Source organism: Achroia grisella, unplaced genomic scaffold (assembly GCF_030625045.1).
Source record: "Achroia grisella isolate CSIRO2021 unplaced genomic scaffold, CSIRO_AGI_Agris_v1 utg516, whole genome shotgun sequence".
Lineage (NCBI taxonomy): Eukaryota > Metazoa > Arthropoda > Insecta > Lepidoptera > Pyralidae > Achroia > Achroia grisella.
Genome location: NW_026712909.1, coordinates 1,569,384 through 1,589,482, shown reverse-complemented (window position 1 = coordinate 1,589,482; position 20,099 = coordinate 1,569,384). Strand labels below are relative to the sequence as shown.

General features: G+C 32.0%; 1 protein-coding gene across 1 annotated transcript in view; it reads right to left on the bottom strand.

The window, feature by feature from the left end:
• Positions 1-20,099, bottom strand: part of LOC131847112 (protein split ends-like) — a 94,277-nt gene that overhangs the window by 49,527 nt on the left and 24,651 nt on the right. The gene's annotated exons all lie outside the window — the stretch shown is intronic.

Sequence of the window (20,099 nt, the reverse complement as noted above, 5' to 3'; positions counted from 1 at the left end):
CCAAGTATTAACTTCAGGAATGGTTCAAACCTCGACCATTTAGACCACGTTTCGTCAAGGTGAATCAAAGGCCAAAGTGTTACTTTTATGAGCAAATATCTTCAGCCAACAGGTTTCCCATCATTACGGATATTACGTGTTCCTAGTATTAGTTGAAATATTAATACTTAATAGTTATTAGTACACCACGCTACAGCCAGCTGACAATTTTTTATCTTCAATATATATAGGTATAACTATGATTTGATAGAAATTTAATCGAAATCGAAAGGAAATGACATATTATTTTTACATGCTTGCGAGAATGCTGCTTCTCAACCCACCCTCGGAACCGCAAGTGATTTTTACTAGGATTCATAACAAAACTACTAACCATTTTAGAAGTTTTGGACCGGGTAAAATTGGTCACCACACAGTTGCCGGCTGGGGGGTTACTATGTAATATATAAAAAAAGCTATTCTAAACTACTTCATTTTATAGTAAGTAATATAAAAAATTGTTCATAATATGTAGATTTATAAATCGAGCATGGATTGTTGATCTAAATCTTATTCTATACCCATTTAACAACACTCGGAAAATAGTTATGTGTAATAACTATTTTTCATTTACAGACTCTCAATGACACAAAAATAACAATAATTTATATATTTTTTTTATATAAAACTATTTGTAAACATTTATATTTGCAAAACTATTCTGGCTGTAGAAGAGCTTAAAGGACATTCCTATGAAAATTTATTGCGCATATGGTTCTATATCATGAGTATTTCAGGAACGCATAGAGCTTACAGATTGCTAAAATACCATAATATAAAGACAGGAAAAGAAAAACAGAATTTAGGTAAAATATGTTTGAGCTCGAACCCGGTTTCGTACAAAGTCAAAATCAAAACATGTTTGGAACGTCGATACTGACTATGAAGCGAATTCTGAATAAGCATTCCAGTACAAAAGGCTTAGCAGGATTGCTTTAGCTTGTTACAAAAGTTATTGCAAGTTGTTGTCTTGTCCTTTTAAAATTCACTACTGTTAATTTTCAAAAGAGTAATATATCAATAATCTAAAAGTTCTACTGTCAAAGCCTGGGGAGTCATACTCCGAATGGTAAAGCTATATCGAAATTTATGCTATAATGTTAGGTTTATTGCACACTAACACAATATTAATTTTGTAACATCACAGGATTTAATTAATCTCGAGAAGTAAACCCAGCGCGATACTCAAAGTAAGTTTACATAGCATATTAACGATATTTTTTATTTTTAGAATAATTATTTGACAAAATAAAATAAGGCTATTACGGGCTGCTCATAATAAACAAGTTTTGTTTATACGTCAACAAGTTGCACTCAAGGGTGTTTTGACCAAGTTTTGTTTCGAACACTGATTTTTGATCGACTGAGATGGTAAAGTCAGACATCCAAGACAATTTGGATGAAGTTTAACGTCATTATAGTTTAGAATATACTTTCTTCAGTACAGCCTATGACTTGATGATGTTACATTTTCTTCTTTTATGTAGTTCTTATTCTGCATGATTGCTACAATATTTACTATGTCACCAATATTTCACTAAAACATCTCCAAAGCATTACAGACTATATCTACGTTTTAATAATATTGGTGATGTCGAGATTATTGAAGCGTCCGCTGTCGCCTAAGAAGTGGTTTCTTTACCGCCACTTGTTTACGAAGACCACTACTTACGAACACCACTTTGTCTAGAAAGGTAGTGGACTTGAGCTTGGAACTGTGAGTTTTCGGTTTTGTCGTCTTAGAAATTCTATATCTTATATATAAAATTCTCGTGTCACAGTTTTCGTTCACATACTCCTCCGAAACGGCTTGACCGATTCTCATGAAATTTTGTGAGCGTATTGAGTAGGTCTGAGAATCGGCCAACATCTATTTTTCATCCCCCTAAATATTAGGGGTAGTCCACTTCAAATTTTTTTTTTTTATTTTAGACAAAATTTTTAGTTTCTATTTTTTAATGATACAACATACAAAAATACATACAATCCTAAATTTTCACCCTTCTATCATCAACCCCTATTTTTTTATAGCGTTATTAATTTATATGGCAAAACAACGTTTGCAGGGACAGCTAGTAAGTATATATGTATTTATTTTTAGCTTCAGCTGTTTATAAACGGTTCCTCTCTATGTACTTTTTCACGTTGTAGTCGATTGTCTTCTGTGATACCTTTAATTTTGAAGCAATTTCGTAGTTCTTTTTAATTCTAAAGACTAACATCTTATAGTACAGGGTTGGTTTTCAATAGATATTTTTTAACAATAAAATACTTGATCTTGTTGCTGCGAACGCACTTGAAACTAATACGATAAACACTCTAAATAAAAATAAACATTTGGTAATTGAGATTTAGTTTTAAATTACCAAAGCGTATTCATTGTCTAAGAATTAAACTTATAAATATAAGCAGTGATTTCGATAATTGCAAGTCTCTTATTCCTAAAGCACTGTAAAGTGAATACAGAGTACAATGCAGTTTTTTTATACTACCTATTTGACAAACAAGCATACGATCCTTCAGAAGGTAAACGGTTATATGGACCGTGTCCTATGGACACGCCTATAACATTTGGGATGTCAGGTGCGCGTTGCCAACCTTTACGAAACCTTAAAATAGCCTTCCTGAAAAATTCCATACTGTCTCTCGGACTTGGCAGGTAGGTCATTCCGCAATCTAAAAGTACGCGGGAGAAAGTTCCTTTGAAACCGCACTGTCTAAGACCACTTCGGTTCCAGCGTGTGGGTATGAATTCCCCGTCCGGTCGATGGCGAGCGGTGTGATAGTAAAAGGCATATAAGCATATATAAGCATAATGTCGAACAATTTCGGAACACTGTATATTTGGTAAAACATACAAAGCGATGCGATTCTCGCTCTCTCTCAAAGTAGTAACACTAAAAGCTTTTTTTTCGAAATCGTTTTTTCCAATTGGGCCCAGCAGTAAAAAATTAGTAAATTTTCTCTCAATTACTTCGAATTTTACCGTAGCTTCTTAGATACGATAATCTACTAACATACATAGGATTTTATTATCGATAATCAATTACATCATTTGGATAAATAACCTTATAAGATTTTTTTTGTCAATACTTTTTTCAAATTGGTCTAAAAATCTCAAGTTTTTAATAAGTCTATGTTCTTCAGTAGCAATATTCATGTAGGTTATAAAAAATGTTTATTCCTCTAGTCGCAGACGTACGATACTACTACAACCGACCGTGGAAGTCTTTAAAAAATATGTTTTAAGAGTACCACTGATCTTCCACTATTATTATTATATTACGAACGATTTAGAATTTATTATTATAAATTCTAAATCGTTCGTTTCATTTATAGAGCACAGAAAATATCTAAAAGGCCTTTCATTTTCAGGCGTCAAACAGATATACTAACACTTACGGTGCAACAAATAGAAGATAGATGTAAAATCTAAATAAAAAAATTAAAGAGTCCAAGGATAAGATAAGGACAGTGTGGAATATTATTAACAAAGAAACTGGCAAAGTTAAAAGTCCATATAACGATTTTACGTTAAATTATAATGATAAACTAGTAACGTCCACAAAAGAAATTGTCAATATTTTTGAAAATTTTTTCGCTAATATTCCAACTGATATTACTTCCTCTTTGGACTCTTCTCCTAGTACAGCTAAATCATTCCTTATTGACAATGTTGTTTCTTGTCCGGTTACATTTAAATTTACATTTATTGACATTGCTACAATTACTAAAACATTTAAACAATTAAATTTAAAAAATACCGAAGACCATTGGGGCATGTCTGTTAAAGTTATTAACATCGCTATAGATGTTATTGCTCCATATTTAGTAATTATTTTCAATAAATGTATTTCTGATGGTGTTTTTCCCAATTTAATGAAACATAGCAAAATAACTCCACTCTTTAAGTCAGGAGAAAAAACTGTGGTAGGTAATTATAGACCTATATCTATCTTACCAGTATTGAGTAAAGTGTTTGAAAAAATTATGCTCAATCAAATGCTGCAACACTTTAAAGTAAATAAACTGCTTCACAGTCGACAATTTGGTTTCACGGCCGGTAAATCAACTACTGATGCCGGTGTAGCTCTCATTAAATATATATTTGATTCTTGGGAGAGGTCTCAGGATGCAGTCGGTGTATTTTGTGATCTTTCAAAAGCATTTGATTGCGTTGAACATGAGACACTTTTGCTCAAACTTGAACATTACGGTATTAGATATGAAGCACAAAGCATGATGAAATCCTATCTAAATAATAGAATGCAAGTTGTCGAAATAAATGGTGTAAAGTCTGAGGGAACTAGTATTAAAATGGGTGTTCCTCAGGGCTCTATTTTAGGTCCTTTCTTATTTTTAGTTTACATAAATGATCTTCCTTATATGGTAGAAAAGATAGCTGACATAGTTCTGTTTGCTGATGATACTTCATTAGTATTCAAAGTCAATCGACATATTGATGATTTGGACGAAGTAAACGGTGCTCTTTCTTATGTTTTAAAATGGTTTACGGCTAATAATATGTTACTAAATGCAAATAAAACTAAATGTATCAAATTTACTCTCCCCAATGTAAGGCCGGTAGATTCAAAAATCACGTTGGACAATAAACCTATTAATTTTGTGGATGATACTGTATTTCTAGGTATCACATTAGATTCCAAGTTGCAATGGGGCGCTCATATTACTAAATTAGCGAGTCGACTTAGTTCCGCCGCTTATGCGGTGAGAAGAATTAAACAATTAACAGACGTGGCAACCGCTAAACTTGTGTACTTTAGCTATTTCCATAGCATTATGTCGTATGGTATTTTGTTATGGGGCAAAGCAGCTGATATAAATACAATATTTATTTTACAAAAGAGGGCCATTCGCTCCATTTATAGCATGGGTTCCAGGGAGTCTTTGCGAGACTGCTTTAAGGAATCAAATATCCTCACCGTTGCTTCTCAATATATTTATGAAAATATCATGTATGCCAGGAAGAATATAGACAGTTTCAAAAGAGTTAGTGATTGCACTAATAAAAGCTTACGTAACAATAACAAACTGATTTTACCTAAATGTCGTTTGGCTAAAGTTAGTAATTCGTTTTATGGCAATTGCGTAAGGTTTTACAATAAAATACCAGAGTCTGTTATAAATCTGCCAGAAAAAAGATTTAAATGTCAAATAAAACACTTCCTTTGCAAAAAAGCTTACTATAAAATTGAAGAATTCGTTAACGATAATAATGTTTTTGTGAAAAATTTTAAATACAAAAAAATTATCTGATTACACTAATGAGTGCGTAGCGATTTCTATGTTGATTGTCGCATGCCTCTTACTTGTTACACTGTAATTATTTATATAAAAAAAAAACATCTATTAAAAAGAGCAACACACAAGTTTCTTGCTCATTCTTCTTGTGATGAATCTGCATTCCGAATGAGTGGTAGAATCAAAATATGACTATTCAAAAGTGCTTGTAATGAGTTTATTTGAATAAAGATTATTTCTATTTCTATTTCAAAAAATGTATGGTACTGCGTATACTCATTTCATAAAGATTTCCATAAAAAGCAACATTATTTATTAACTAATTAATGTTTAATTGGACATGCATATACAATAAATTAAGAATATACACATGGACTTTGATAAAAGTGTAAAAATTTCGTAGCTGACTCATTCCATATTTTATAAACAGCTAAAAGCGTCCGAACATCTATCAGTTTGCTACGATAAAATGAAGAATGGTAAGTTGCCACTATGCATTCCGTATTCATATTCCTTTTTAGTATAAATAGCGTATATATAAATAGTTTTGTTTTCGTACTAGATATGCTTTTTCTAGTTTACGTATGCATAATATTTAAAAGAAGTTAGAAATCATATACCCAAACGGGCCAACCCTGAAAGTCTTTTAATAAAATTAGATAGAAAAGATGGCCTATTCTAAAAAAAAAACAAGGCTGCCAAACAGCTGCCTTTTCTTTACACGTACGCTTTTTCACGCGCGAATAGGTTTTTATGCTTGAAAGAGTGTGCTTATAAAGATAAATAAACATTCAGAACGAAGAAAAGGCAGCTCGCGTCCTGTAATCGTATGTGCATCTGTGTCATCTTGTAAATAAAATAAATACTTAATATTGAATTGTAACTCTGAATGAATGACATCTGATTATAGAGCAGCAAAGACATAATTAGAGAGTTATTGATAATTTATAAATCTTAAACGTGTCATAGGAAAATAAAATATGCGGAATATATTAAAGACACCATACATGCACAAAAGAATGAACACACAAAATATATGAAAACAATAACTGAAAAACAAAAGACGCGCAGTATTCACCGCGTGATAGAACGTGTCATGTAAAGAAAGACAGCAGCTAATGGATTCAATGGAGACCGCTAGAATTGCATATTGCAAAAGATGGAAATTGAGGAGACTGATAATAAGAACTTCATATACTTGATTTTGTGATGAATAGTACAATTAGCATCTGAGAATAAAAACATTGAGAACAGATCACGTGCAGAACAGCAGAATTAATTATGCAAGAAAGGCAAAAAAAAACTTGATGATCAAAAAACAAAAGGAAGGTGACAGGCCATAATATCCGAGACTTCTGTGCTACATTATGAATAATATTAAGATGCAGTAATTTTATACTCAAATATTAAAAATAAATCCAAATTAGTCAATTATGAATTTCATTACGTATCTTCATAAAGTCTATTATATCATAAGTTGTACTAAGACTATCGTGGAATGACATGTATTTTAAGAATTTGAACCAATTGAAGTGTGTGGCAGTTAGCTTATGCTAAAATTAATGGAATTACACACATCAAAAATGTCTAAGCAACACATACAAATTTTAATATTACAGTATTTTCGGATTAAATCCTTAGTATTTTCTTATTTATATTACTTTTTTACATTAAACAACAATTGTTTTTTTTTTTTTAATAATCTTAATTAACAATAAGTACGAGTAAGTACTGTATGTACATAGTACAGAGTAAGGCGCTTAAGCAACTAAACTGAAACTAAATTAAATGGTTAATTTATGCAATTTTGTAATTTGCATAAATTAATACAAAGTGTGGCCTCCTCTGTAATGGAGAATTTACTGGCACTGATTATTTATAGAATCGATGAGGCTGGATAACATTAACGTTATCCTGCGGCAATTGGTCCCAATGAAATGTTAGTATGTACATCAGTTGTTGGACTGTTATCACTCCACCATGCATGCTGGATTGGGTTGAGGTCTGGCGATTGTGCAGGCCAAGGAACACCAGGATGTTTTCCCTTGCCAAGTACACCCGTGTGCAAAACTGTATGCGAACGCGCATTGTCATGCATCTACGTGAAATCGGAGCCAATCGTCTGTGCGGATAGACGGACATAAGGCCTTAGAACATCCACAACGTAATTTTACAGCGTTCAATTTACCATTTACAGAAACGAACTCAGTTCGTCTGTACGTCATAATACCCGCTCATACCATAACTGTTGAGCCGTTGTATAGATGCACTTCCTGAACGCACCTCGGTCTTTCAGTAATTTCCAGGACGACGGTACACTCTTACCCTAGTATCAGGGCTTGAAGCCAAATCGAGACTCATCGCAAAGTAAAATTGTTCCCGGGTCCAGCTAATGTGTTCCCTACAACATTCATTTCGACAAGCGCGATTCCCGTGACATATCAGTGGGCACCTAATTGGCCGTCGTGCTCGTAGGCCATACTGATGCAGTCGACTTCACACAGTTTGGCAGCTAACAACAACACTACTTGAATTTTGTAGTCTTAAACCTATCTCTCGGGCGGTTAACATCGGCTGGTGTCTTTCAGTTAGTTGTGTATATCGATCTTGCCGTGTGTTCTTCCTCGACCTGTGTGCTGCTCAGCAGGATCTCCCGTGTTAGTGTATCGCTGATGAAGACGGCAACTAACGCTTCTGTTGACACCAAAATACCGAGATACCTGCGATTGACTTCTTCCCGCTTGCAACATCCCTACAGCTCTTTGCATTTCATCTGCGTTCAAAGGACGTCACTCCATGACGTAAAAGATGTCTCAAAATCAAATTTGCTCAAACCTTTTTTTAAATTATATTTATATCATAAAATTGATACAGAATACTAAATAAGTAATTTTAATAAACAAAGGAAACGCTAAAAAAATTTGTATAAAAGCATTCGCTTGTATTTGTGAAAAAAAAAACAAAGGATACTCGATTTTCTTTTACAACCAGCCAATATGTCAAAAAAAATTACATAGATATTACCTACTTGGTAAGAAATGATACAATTGATTAATAATTTGAAATTGTATGTGTTGCTTAGACTTTTTTCATGAGTGAATTTAGCTACTTTAATAGTCAGTATATACCATTTGCTACGAGCTCTATCTTCGTTCCAATAGAACTTAATAAAAAGGTAAACATAGCGGTCAGCGGTCCCAAGTTAGTGTACTGATACCAAAAGCAGTGCTAATCATAAATCATTATCAATACTATTATTTTCAGTAAAATTATCTGTTTGTGTGTTGTAATTTACTTCCAAGTAAAAACGAATGGGAGTATTAGGATGAAATTTTCGCAGAAGATGTGGTTAAATATGGCTAAAGAATAATTAAAAATTAAACAACATTGTTCTTTGAATATAAATTTGACATAGTAAAATTCCTTTGAAGATATATAAGCTTACATATATTATAAGTTTTTAGTTATAAAGACATTCAAGATCTGGATGGATTCGAATGATGCATAGTTTGAAAATATCATTAAATTATAGTTTATCACATTTTATAATTGTATTTTACAGATACAGGTCTCATGCCTAGTTCAGTTCCAGGCTCATACAATCACAAATTGCTTACATCTATACATATATACAAAATTGGAGTGTCTGTTTGTAATATTGAAATAACTTTTACTACATTCATATGAATATAAATACGGTACATAAATACACCAAAATAACATTTTTTACAATTTTTGTCAGTCTGTCTGTCTATCTGTCCGTTTGTACCGGATGATTAAATGAAAATCCCGTGCATAAACAACTATTGCCATGGACGTTCGTTATTCAAGTACCTAATCGTTTAATGAGTAATAAGCTTTGCTTTACACAAAATATTACATGGCGTTCTATAATAGCTTTATTTATTTATATCGCTTGATTATTATATGTATTAAATATACATGATATATGAAAAAAGCTTTATAAATGCTCTGAATACAAGTTCGTTTTCTAACATAATTGAACCAAATAATATTGCTTAAAGAGAATAATCTTAAAGCAACAACACATTACCAACGTCTTGATCTATTTCAATTAATAGGTATTTAAGACATTAAGAAAGGGATTTTCTTGATACAAAATAGTTTTTTTGCCAAGGCAATCCACCAGTATCTTTTGGCCGTCTCGACCAATTACATCACATTACTTTGGTTGTATAAAAATACGCATATCTCGGTTTTAGTCAATAAAAACATCAATTACCATTTACATCTTTAAATGTATTATTTAATCAAATTTGTGAGAGATCGGATATGTTGCTGTACGTGAAAAAATATTAGATAAAGTGAGAAACATAATATTCGAGTGAGGAGAATGTAAACGTATGACAAACTTTACATGAACGAATAGTCAGATTAAAACGAATATTAAACTTACTTAGAACTTTTTACCTGTTGAATGTTTATCACATTGAGAATAGTTGTATTCTGACTACTGTTTATTAATAACTAGCTGTACCCGCGACTTCGTCCGCGTAAAATAGTCCCCTTGACCAAACAATGAAAAAATATTTAATGGCCTAACTCAACAACAGTCAAATAAAAAAAAATCATAGTTTTAGCTTCAAAAATGACGATACAGAATTCCATACAAATCAATCAACACCCTAAAAAATTATTTTCAAGCATCTTGCTTTAAAAATGACGATTCTTCCATACAACCTTTCATCCCCTCAACCCCTTACAACCTTTTTAATTATAAAATTTAAAAGTATTAAAAAGTAGCCTGTCCTTTTTCAGGGTCTAGACTATGTGTGTACCAAATTTCATTTAAATCGTTTTAGTACTTTTGACGTGAAAGGAAGACAGACAGAGTTACTTTCGCATTTATAATATTATTATACAATTATATATAATATAAGTATAGTATAAGTAAAGTACTAAGGAGTAAGGAGTAAGTATAATCAGGTTATATTAAAGAAGCAAGTATTCAGTATATTGTAATTTTTTTAGTGCTGTTGGTACATAACTTAAACTTATTATTCATCTTAAAATTTCTATGTAAAATTACAACTATTAAGATTTAGCCTGCGATGTTTTAAGGTGGAACAATACTGACTGCGCTGGACACAGCAGGGACTATGACAAACATCAAACATCTCGGTGGAGCTGCCTAAACAATGTCAGGCAGTGGAGCTTGTAAATCAGATAAATTATTTTTTATATTATGCAAATGTAATGGCAAGCAATCAGTAACCTCAACCTATATATCATTACAGAGATCACATTATCATGTGACATCCGTGATATCATTTATTTCACAGGACTAAGATGTCAGGCCTCTAATCCATTAATTTCATAGTCTAATCTAAGATTCTAGTAGCGAAGCACGCCATATAAAGCTACTACTACCTACTACTACCTACCGCAAGTTACATTACTTGTTCATTTGATACCTACACAAATAATTTACAACAATAAAACATTTTTTTTTAATATTGATTATATAGAAATCTCAAAATTAATGAAAATATCAAGTAATGAAAAAAAAATTCGTTCAAACTATTGACTACATCTAAATTATTGTATATTTACTTCAAAATGTAGCTGTAATTTCAAGATATAATCACATATTTTGCACTGAATAATATTCTTGTTTACTACTATATTACTTGCTATACATATCTTTTTATTAGGTACAGATTACTGTTTCATTTTTAGATATTAGTAAAAAAGTATTTTTTAATGTGTCACAAAAGACGTAACGTATGCAAAATATATACTATATACTAATGTGTATGATTATAACCAAAACTTTCTGGTCAAAGAAATTAGCGTTTCTAGAAATATTTCATATGATGCCTATGACAAATCAAATGGAAAAATATGAAATAACTAGTGAGTTGTGAATGTTTTTCGATTCAATTAATGCTATTAATTTCACTAATATAATTTATTTTTAAAAGTATCGGCGACGTTGTTGACCTCTGTAAGTACACATTTCATATATCAATTCAATTAATTGGCCACATCACAACAAACAATCAATTCAATAAAATAATAAATTTCAACCCTAATCATATTTCTATGAACTCAACGTTAGCTGATATGTTCATAATATTAGTCCATGTCATTAAAGTAGGATAACCATACAAATGAACATAATGAATGTGCTAGTTATTTATAAATTATTATTTAATTAATAGACTGCAATCTCATTCCCCATTAATGCATTATTATTCACTTCGAATGCAAGACAACTGGCACAGTTTATCACGTACATTTTGTATAGATAAATAACTCGTCGTTATCGCTGCTAGTTATGGATAACAAGACAAGATTATTTCAAAATAGGTTTGTTTTTTTCAATATTTGACCATGACATGAAAGTTTATAGTCATAGTGTTCATTTGGTACTGAAGAAAAGCATACGATTGCTGTAAGTGTTCTAAAATGAACCTAATGGTTGAAGTTGTAAAATATACCAGTATGTGTGCCAAAATTATTTTTTTCTAGATTATACTAGGGGCACGATAAGAGAATATTCCCGCAAGGTCCAATACAAGATCAGAGTAAAAATAATGACACGCTATAAATAAATTCAAACATATCTACAAAGAGTTGAGCTTATTTATCATTGTCATCACCACCGTATATACGTATAACAAATACCCCATGAGCAAGTTGGAAACAAAACAGACGATGCGCTGCAGAAACAATATATATTTAATAGCAACATACACACCCTGGATATCTAGTTTAAAATGTTCAATGACGTCATTGGAGAAATGTATGTATCCTTGCTCTTGTTGTTCAAATCGTAATAAACAAGCAATGAATAAAAACATTAAATTTCAATAGGGCAAATTATTGTGTCATAATTCAAATTTAATGTTTTATTCATTGCTTATTTATTACGATTTAAATTTGTCTGCAAAATACACAATACCACCAGAAGTTTACACAAAGTAGAGACTTTGTACAGAGTCGTCTCCGTGGATTCCTCTGTCTCAATTAGTTCAGCTAGATACAAAGCTGTTTTTTGTAAGCTGTGATTCGGTTGAAGTATGAGGTAAAATAGAGAAATGACAGGGTCACCGGAGACATAACATTTAGTCCTCGTGAATGACACTGCATGAAAATATATACATATATAAACAGCGGCACTTTCCGTGAAAAACGGAAAAGCGCCACGGACGTTGGTGTTCTTCGTGTATGTATATATATATATGGCGCTTTCGCTTCTTTTTCGATTTTTTTTTATATAACTGGAATAGCAAACAAGCTGAGAGTTAAAATAATGGTAAGATGGTTTACCAAACCACAAAATTTAAAAAAATAAATATCTATATTGGTTTTCTAGAAATGTTATTGCGCTACTTTGAGATATATATGTGACGAAATTTCTGTATATAAAATATGTGATTAATTTAATTAGACAGGGTTGCAACAAGGACAGGGAATATTTAAGAGTAAAAATTGGAACTACATTTGTGATTAGGTAGTAGAAAGAGCTACTTCATAATCACGTGACTGCTGTCACCTAATCATCGAGTCAGATGCTTTTTCGTCATATATTTCTTCCCGGTCTAAAACTATTAAAATGGTTAATAAATTTGAGTTATGAGCATTAGTGAAAGTCAACTGCGTTTCCGATGCTGAGTTGAAGATTAACACCCTCATTAACATATAAAAACAATATTCACTCATTTACTCCCGGTTCTAGTTGCTATCAAATCATGATTAAAACTATATATTGCAGACAAATAGTATGTAGTCTGCTGGCTGTAGCGTGTGGTAAGTTATATGTCTGCTGTCAGGGACACTTAAAAATCTGTGATTTTCACTGACATATATTAGTTTGTATGCTATTTTGGTTAATGTTGAACAATTTAATAAAGCTTTATAACACAACTTACTTAACCATAATTTGAAATTGGTCACCAGTTTAAATACATTATTATTAAAAAATAGTTTCTCTACAAAAACTCGTACGATCCTAAAACTAGTAGCATTCCACAGTTACCGACAAATTAAAACAATTGGGAAAATGGCAATGATTTGCCGAATGCTGCAGAGCGTTAAAATTCACTATATCCATTACGCTCATTAACTCATTATTTTATGGGATGAGAAATAATTCCAAACACTTCTAGGCCAACGTTCAAAAATATTTAGTTATAGACTTTGGCACATTATTTAATTTTGAAGCGGTATGAAGTCATCTAGCACTTAATAAATCACTTGAATTTATGTAGATCGAGCATACATATACAAGTATATGTATATCAAACTGACGATATACTTAACATGGTGCTGTATGCAGATGACACATCACTTATTTTCAAAGTGAAATGAAATACACCGGATTTTAATAATATAAATAATGCTCTTGGGGATGTTCTTAACTGATTTTCATGAAATAATCTAGCCGCCTAATACTATAAAAACAACTCTCTTTACCAAATGTAACACAAGTAACGACACATGTCTGATTGAATCATCATGTTTTGGACTTTGTTGATGAGTCTTTTTTCTTGGCATTGTAATAGGTAATAAATTGTGTGTAACAGTGGGGGCCACATATATTCGCACTAGCCAAAAGACTTACTCGGCTGCTTTTGCTATCAAAAAAATTTGACAGTTAACTGATACTGCAACAGCTAAGCTAGTGTATTTTAGTTACTTCCATAGTATAGTGTTGTATGGTATTATACACCTTCCCCACAATATATCGAATAAATTTTTGCATTACAAAAAAGAGCAATTCGTTGAATATATATAATTTATCGTGTTGCGAATCTCTTAGAGTATGCTTCAAAGAAACAGGTATTATTATGTACGTACGTAAAAACTTAAATTTATTTACAAAGAATAGTAGCTTACACGCTTTTAATACAAGAAATAAAAATAATTAAATATGCCTAGTTTTCGTCTCAAAAAAGTAAGTACACCTTGTTAGAGAGTGATGTGGACCGACTTTTAACATGTTGTAAATTTGCGATTTTTGAACTCTGAGTCACAAATCAGGTATCATTGGAAAGGATATTTCTCCCTCTAGAAGAAAAAAGCAAAGTCAAAACAACAATGCCGCCAACACCAATCTCTCCAATTGTTGTTGGCATGGTTGAATGATTTTTACCACAAGGATGGTCACATTGTATAATTATTCGTGAGTTGAAAAAGAAAAGAATTTTAAACGGTATCTCCTTAATCTAAAGATTTGATTTGCAGTATCGTTCTTATATTGCTAACAGTATCTAAAACTACAGTATCCAGAATAAGGAAAAACATCCATGTTCATTAAAAATCAGAACAACAACAACCGGCAATCACAACTGCCCTTCACAGTTCAAGAAGCTTGACAAGAACGAATTGTACGTACGTTGTGTAAGATACAATGTCATCCAAGAAAAGTCCACCAACTTAACGAAACATGGCAAGGTCTCTTAATTGTTCTCAGCCAACTATCCACTATCATATTCATAAAACACTCAAGAAAAACAGTTCTTTGTAACCCAAAGTGCATGGATTGTCAGAACGAAATATTCAATTTCGAAAGACAAGATTACTGAAGTTATATAAGAAATTAAACAAGAATCAATGGCAAAATGTCATCACAACTGACGAAGCTTGGATATATATGCGTGACTGTGATCGTGGAGCAAGAATTCAGTATGTTTTGGGCGACAAAAAGAATCCTGAAAAAATAACAACTCAAAGTCGGTCCACATCACTCTCTATCAACCTGTACGTCTTTCATGGGACATTATATACGTTATTATAATGAATTGCCAGATCTTTTGAATTTAAACTAAGGGAAAATTAAGATACATGAAAAAAATACACTTTGCGTTAAAACTTTTTATAAAATAAACGACTATTTTGAACATTACAATGCTTGGACTTAATTACAATTTTAACTTCTGTTATGAGGTATATAATTGTCCCATTGACGTAACTATCAATGTATTAAGAATTACAGAAACTTTTTATAAATTATTGTAATGGGTGTAAACTAATTTAAATGACGTAGTCACTCTAATAAACTTGAAACTCGCTATAAAGTTAAAACTTGTGGCGGCCCTGGGGGAGAGTCAATGTGCGGGGAGCACTCTAATATGGTTGATTGCAATTATGGCTGGCTCATCCGTCATACTCGTGACAGGGTGCTGCTTGTGGGGACTGGTCTGTTCGGGTTACGAACACTAATTTGCTTTTACAATAGATTATGCTGCTGGTGGTCACTCTATTCTACCAAATTTGAAATTAAAAATGAATCTGAATACCAGCTGAGTTTCTTGTCAGTTCTTCTTATCTCGAAATCATTCCGAATAAAGATATTTTGAATTTGAATTTTATAATACAATGGGAATAAAAAATAACATCCTGATCATTGTACACTCGTCGCGTATGTTCCGTAAAATAATAATAATGAGTAACAAATGTTTAAAATATTGAAATAACCGTTCTTTACTACATGCATATGAATACGGTACATACACCAAAGTTTTTACAGTTTTTGTCTGTCTGTATGTTTGTTCCGGCTAATCTCTAAAATGACTGGACCGATTTTGACGGGAAATTTTGGCAGGTTGCTAATGTAATAAGGAGTAACTTAGGCTACTTTTATTTTAGAAAAATTCTTTATCTTATTGAAGTTAAATTCCACGCGGACGAAGTAGCGTATACAGTTACTAGTTATTAATAAATCAGTAAAATAATAATACATATTACATTTACTATTTGTTCAATAATATTTACGTCATCTGTCAAACAGATTTGTCAGTCATACTTTGTATTAGTAAAGATTTATTTATTGTAAACGTAATGAAACAAATTGAACAATTCAAAAGATTAATCGAAATATTCAATACTATTATTGATTTGTTATTCATTCTGATTTTGGAAATCATTAGCCACAACAATGAATAGAGAAAATGAAGAATTTACTTGACTTTATTGCGAAAATTTACAAATAATAAAAAATGCAACAATGAGTGATTATATTACTTTACTACCTGGTTTGAAATTAGGTCATATGACTAACGCATCATTTGCATTTTATTTTTTTTATTTGCATAATGACTTAAAACACACCCCAATTCTCTTTAGTTCCGCATGTCAAAGACATACTTCTTGTCGAGCTCATTGCCAAAGCTAAAATTAAATCCTCATTAGTCACAATATTAATTGACGATGCACAACATCCGTGCTAGCTTACTAGTAAAATCACAAATTCTTTATGTATGTGTATTTTAGTTTAACAAATCTAGCTCCACATGTAATTGACTAGATTATTATTAATTGTAGATATAATAAACTAGATACTCTCCCCGACTTTGCCCGGGTATACATGTATTATAATATATAAAACTTCCTCTAGAATCACTCTATTTAAAAAAACCGCAACAAAATCCAGTGGTTGGTTCTAAAGATTTAAGCATACATAGGGACGGAGAGACAGCGACAGCGACTTTATTTTATACTATGTAATGATAATAAAACTTTAAGTGTCTGTTTGTAATTTCACAATAACAACTTTTTACTAAATGCATATGTATAAAAGGTATTTAGGTAGATCAAAAATTGTAATTCTGTCCTGTCTGTCTGTTTGCTCTTACTAATCTCTGAAACGGTTGGACTGAGTTTGAAGGGACTTTAATTTGTAGTAGTACACTAATGTATAAGTTGTGTGTTATAAGGAGTGACTTAGACCACTTTTATTTTAGAAATTTTATTTCATTTAATAAAATAATATTCCACGCCTACGAAGCCGCTTGTAACAGACGGTAAGGTAGACTTTTTCTGTGAAGTCATTAGAACATTACAACAGACATTTCTTTACGGAATCGATTGATGACAGTATAAAGCACAGAGACCCACGCTAACCCAGCGAGTAATAGGAAATACGCAGAATGGGAGAACTGAATCAGCAGTTTTTACCAGTTTGCATATTATACACTAGTATAGTTACATTGCGCTACCACACGTAAAAAACTGTAAATTAACTCAAGAATGAAAAAGCCCGATGTGAGACATAAACATAATTAAAAACATTAAATGCCTTACAACTTTTTCTTTTACTAGTGACTATTTTTTTTAATGGAGCAACTTTCTGATCACCTAGAAACTGTGCTATGTCAACGAGATGGTAAAATCATCATCAGAATGTTTTGCCAGCGCCGTAAGATGCCAAGTTTTGGTGAGGATACGATACCATACATTAATAATAGCACCATACATTAATTAACAATCTGTCAGTTCATAACAGAGGTCTACCAGCCTCTGCTACACAGATGTACGTTAAGTGTCAGTTGCCACATATACCTGCATCTCAATATTTAATACAAATACGTTGTCATACGTCAAAGACAGATATCGACATCTTTGTTGTTGTCCGTACCGACCGTTTTACATCATCTTTAAAGGAACTCTCTTTACGTCAGTGTTTCTCCCTTAAAACAAGGGTTTTTAAATTTGAGCTTCCGTCTAACAGCTTACACACTATTATCACTCTATATGAACATGCGGTCGAACATAATGTAATTACGTAATGATAAAGTTAAATCTGCGATAAAAATATGAAATAAAAACACAAGTACAGCAGTACAGCATAAAACAAGGAAACTCCCATACTTTTGTGATTTTTAAATAGGTATATACAGATAAAAACAAAAACAGAATATTTTACAGTAAGGATTAAGCTTAGTGTAAAATATTCTGTATTGTTTTTTGAGTGACGTCTTCGTGACATATATTATTTAGAGGGACGGGATGGCTGTTTTATCGTAGTAACTTAAAGGCTTAGCCTTTGAATGACGTATTCACTGAGCTATTAAAGCAAATTTCCTGAAATATTCTATTACAAGAAATAAATTACATTGCTTTAATTACCTTCAATATCATATAAATAAAATCCTATGAATATCATATTTTATTCCGACTCCAATGACTTCACAGAAAAAGTTATGTTAAATCTATTACAAATCCGACTACATGATTATGACTATTACAATCCGATAACTCTAGTACAAAGGGCGAGCTTATTTTTTTATACACAATGTAGAAAACTTGATACTGAACAGTCCAATAGTATGAAAAGTGTAGATTTTATCTTAGGATAAAATACTCTATGTACCTTCAATCGCAAAACACATAACTCATCACGACAAAAAACGTCAATATTGTATTGTTAACTTGACAAAAAATTAATTACAACTTGTTTATAAACGCCTTTTTTTTAAGAATGGCAAACCAGCTGACGGCCCACCTAATAAGCAATCGTCACTATATCTATACATATAAATAAAATTGGAGTGCCTGAATGTATCTGAAATATGAATATATATCAAGTATTCGAATATAAATACGGTACATACACCAATAACATTTTTTTTTAATTTATGTCTGTCTGTTTATTCCGGCTAATCTCTGAAATGGCTGGACCAATTTTGACGGGACTTTTTTTGCAGGTGGCTGATGTAATAAGGAGTAACGTAGGCTACTTTAATATTAGAAAAATAAAGTTAAATTCCACGCGGACGAAGTAGCGGGTACAGCTGCTACTACTACATATTAATCCATATGCCCCATATGATAAGTTCAGAACAACTATGAGTTGGTTTGAATATAGTTACTTTAAAATCGACTATATTCAAACCAACTCATAGTCGATTACTTCTAAAGAAACTTAAAGAATTGATACAAGAGCGAAATGACATAAAACCAGAAGAATGTAAAAATTTAATTCACCTTTACCCAAAATAATAAAAGCTGTAATTAAAGCTAAGGGTTTCAATACGATATATTAATATAATTTTGCATTCAAGGTATTGAAACAAAAACATGTATATAATTTTTTTCTCAGTCTGAATATTAAGTACTCCTTTAGTTAATTGTACTTTTCTAAGGTGGCAAATACTTTCGGCCAAGGCTGTAGTATCTTTTAACAAAAAAAAAAGACAGATGCACGATATCAGAAACGGTGGATAATTAAATGTTGGATGATTAAATTAATCATTTCACAAAAAAGTAATGAACTATCACAGGTATAAAAATGTACAAAACTTAATAAAGAAGGTTGGGAAATACAAAACAAAGCACCTATATATTTATATACACTCGCGAGCACAAAATCAATGAACATCTTGATATTTGATCAACATGTTAATTTGCGCAATTAGGGCGTAAGGGACAAATTACTCACTACGCTACCTGCGTAGTTACGCTACACTGTAACCCCTTAAAAACCTCGTGACCTTCGGTTTCTTGAAAACAATGAATGTAGGTTGTGAAGATGTGTATCAGTAAACTGGTGATAAGCGACTGATAAGGATTGAAGGTTCACGGGGGTTTTTACAAGGGTACATACAGGGTAGTGCAACTCGCAGGTAGCGTAGTGAGTAATTTGTCCCATACGCCCTAATTACGCAAATGAACATGTTGGTACATGGTTTATTTTATGGTGTTGTTTTTTTTTAAAAGCTTATGTTTCAAGGTTTCATATGACTATAATTATCTTTGTTTAAATATTGTATACTTTTATTTAGAACAAACTGTAGAGGTAGCGCTCGAGTCGATTTGGTTGCTTGCGAATGTAGTTCAATCGCGGCTTCCGTTGTCTGTGAATTAGTACACCACCTTACTTCCGATTGTCACGCGTTGGACGACTTGCACTGTACAAACATTTGTATTCACTAGTACGATGGTATAGGTGTCAGTATTTTCTATGTGTATATATTAAAAAAAACCTCAGTATTTATTTCCGTTATCTAATATACCCATAACCAAACTCTGGTTAGCTTGAGTCTAGATTT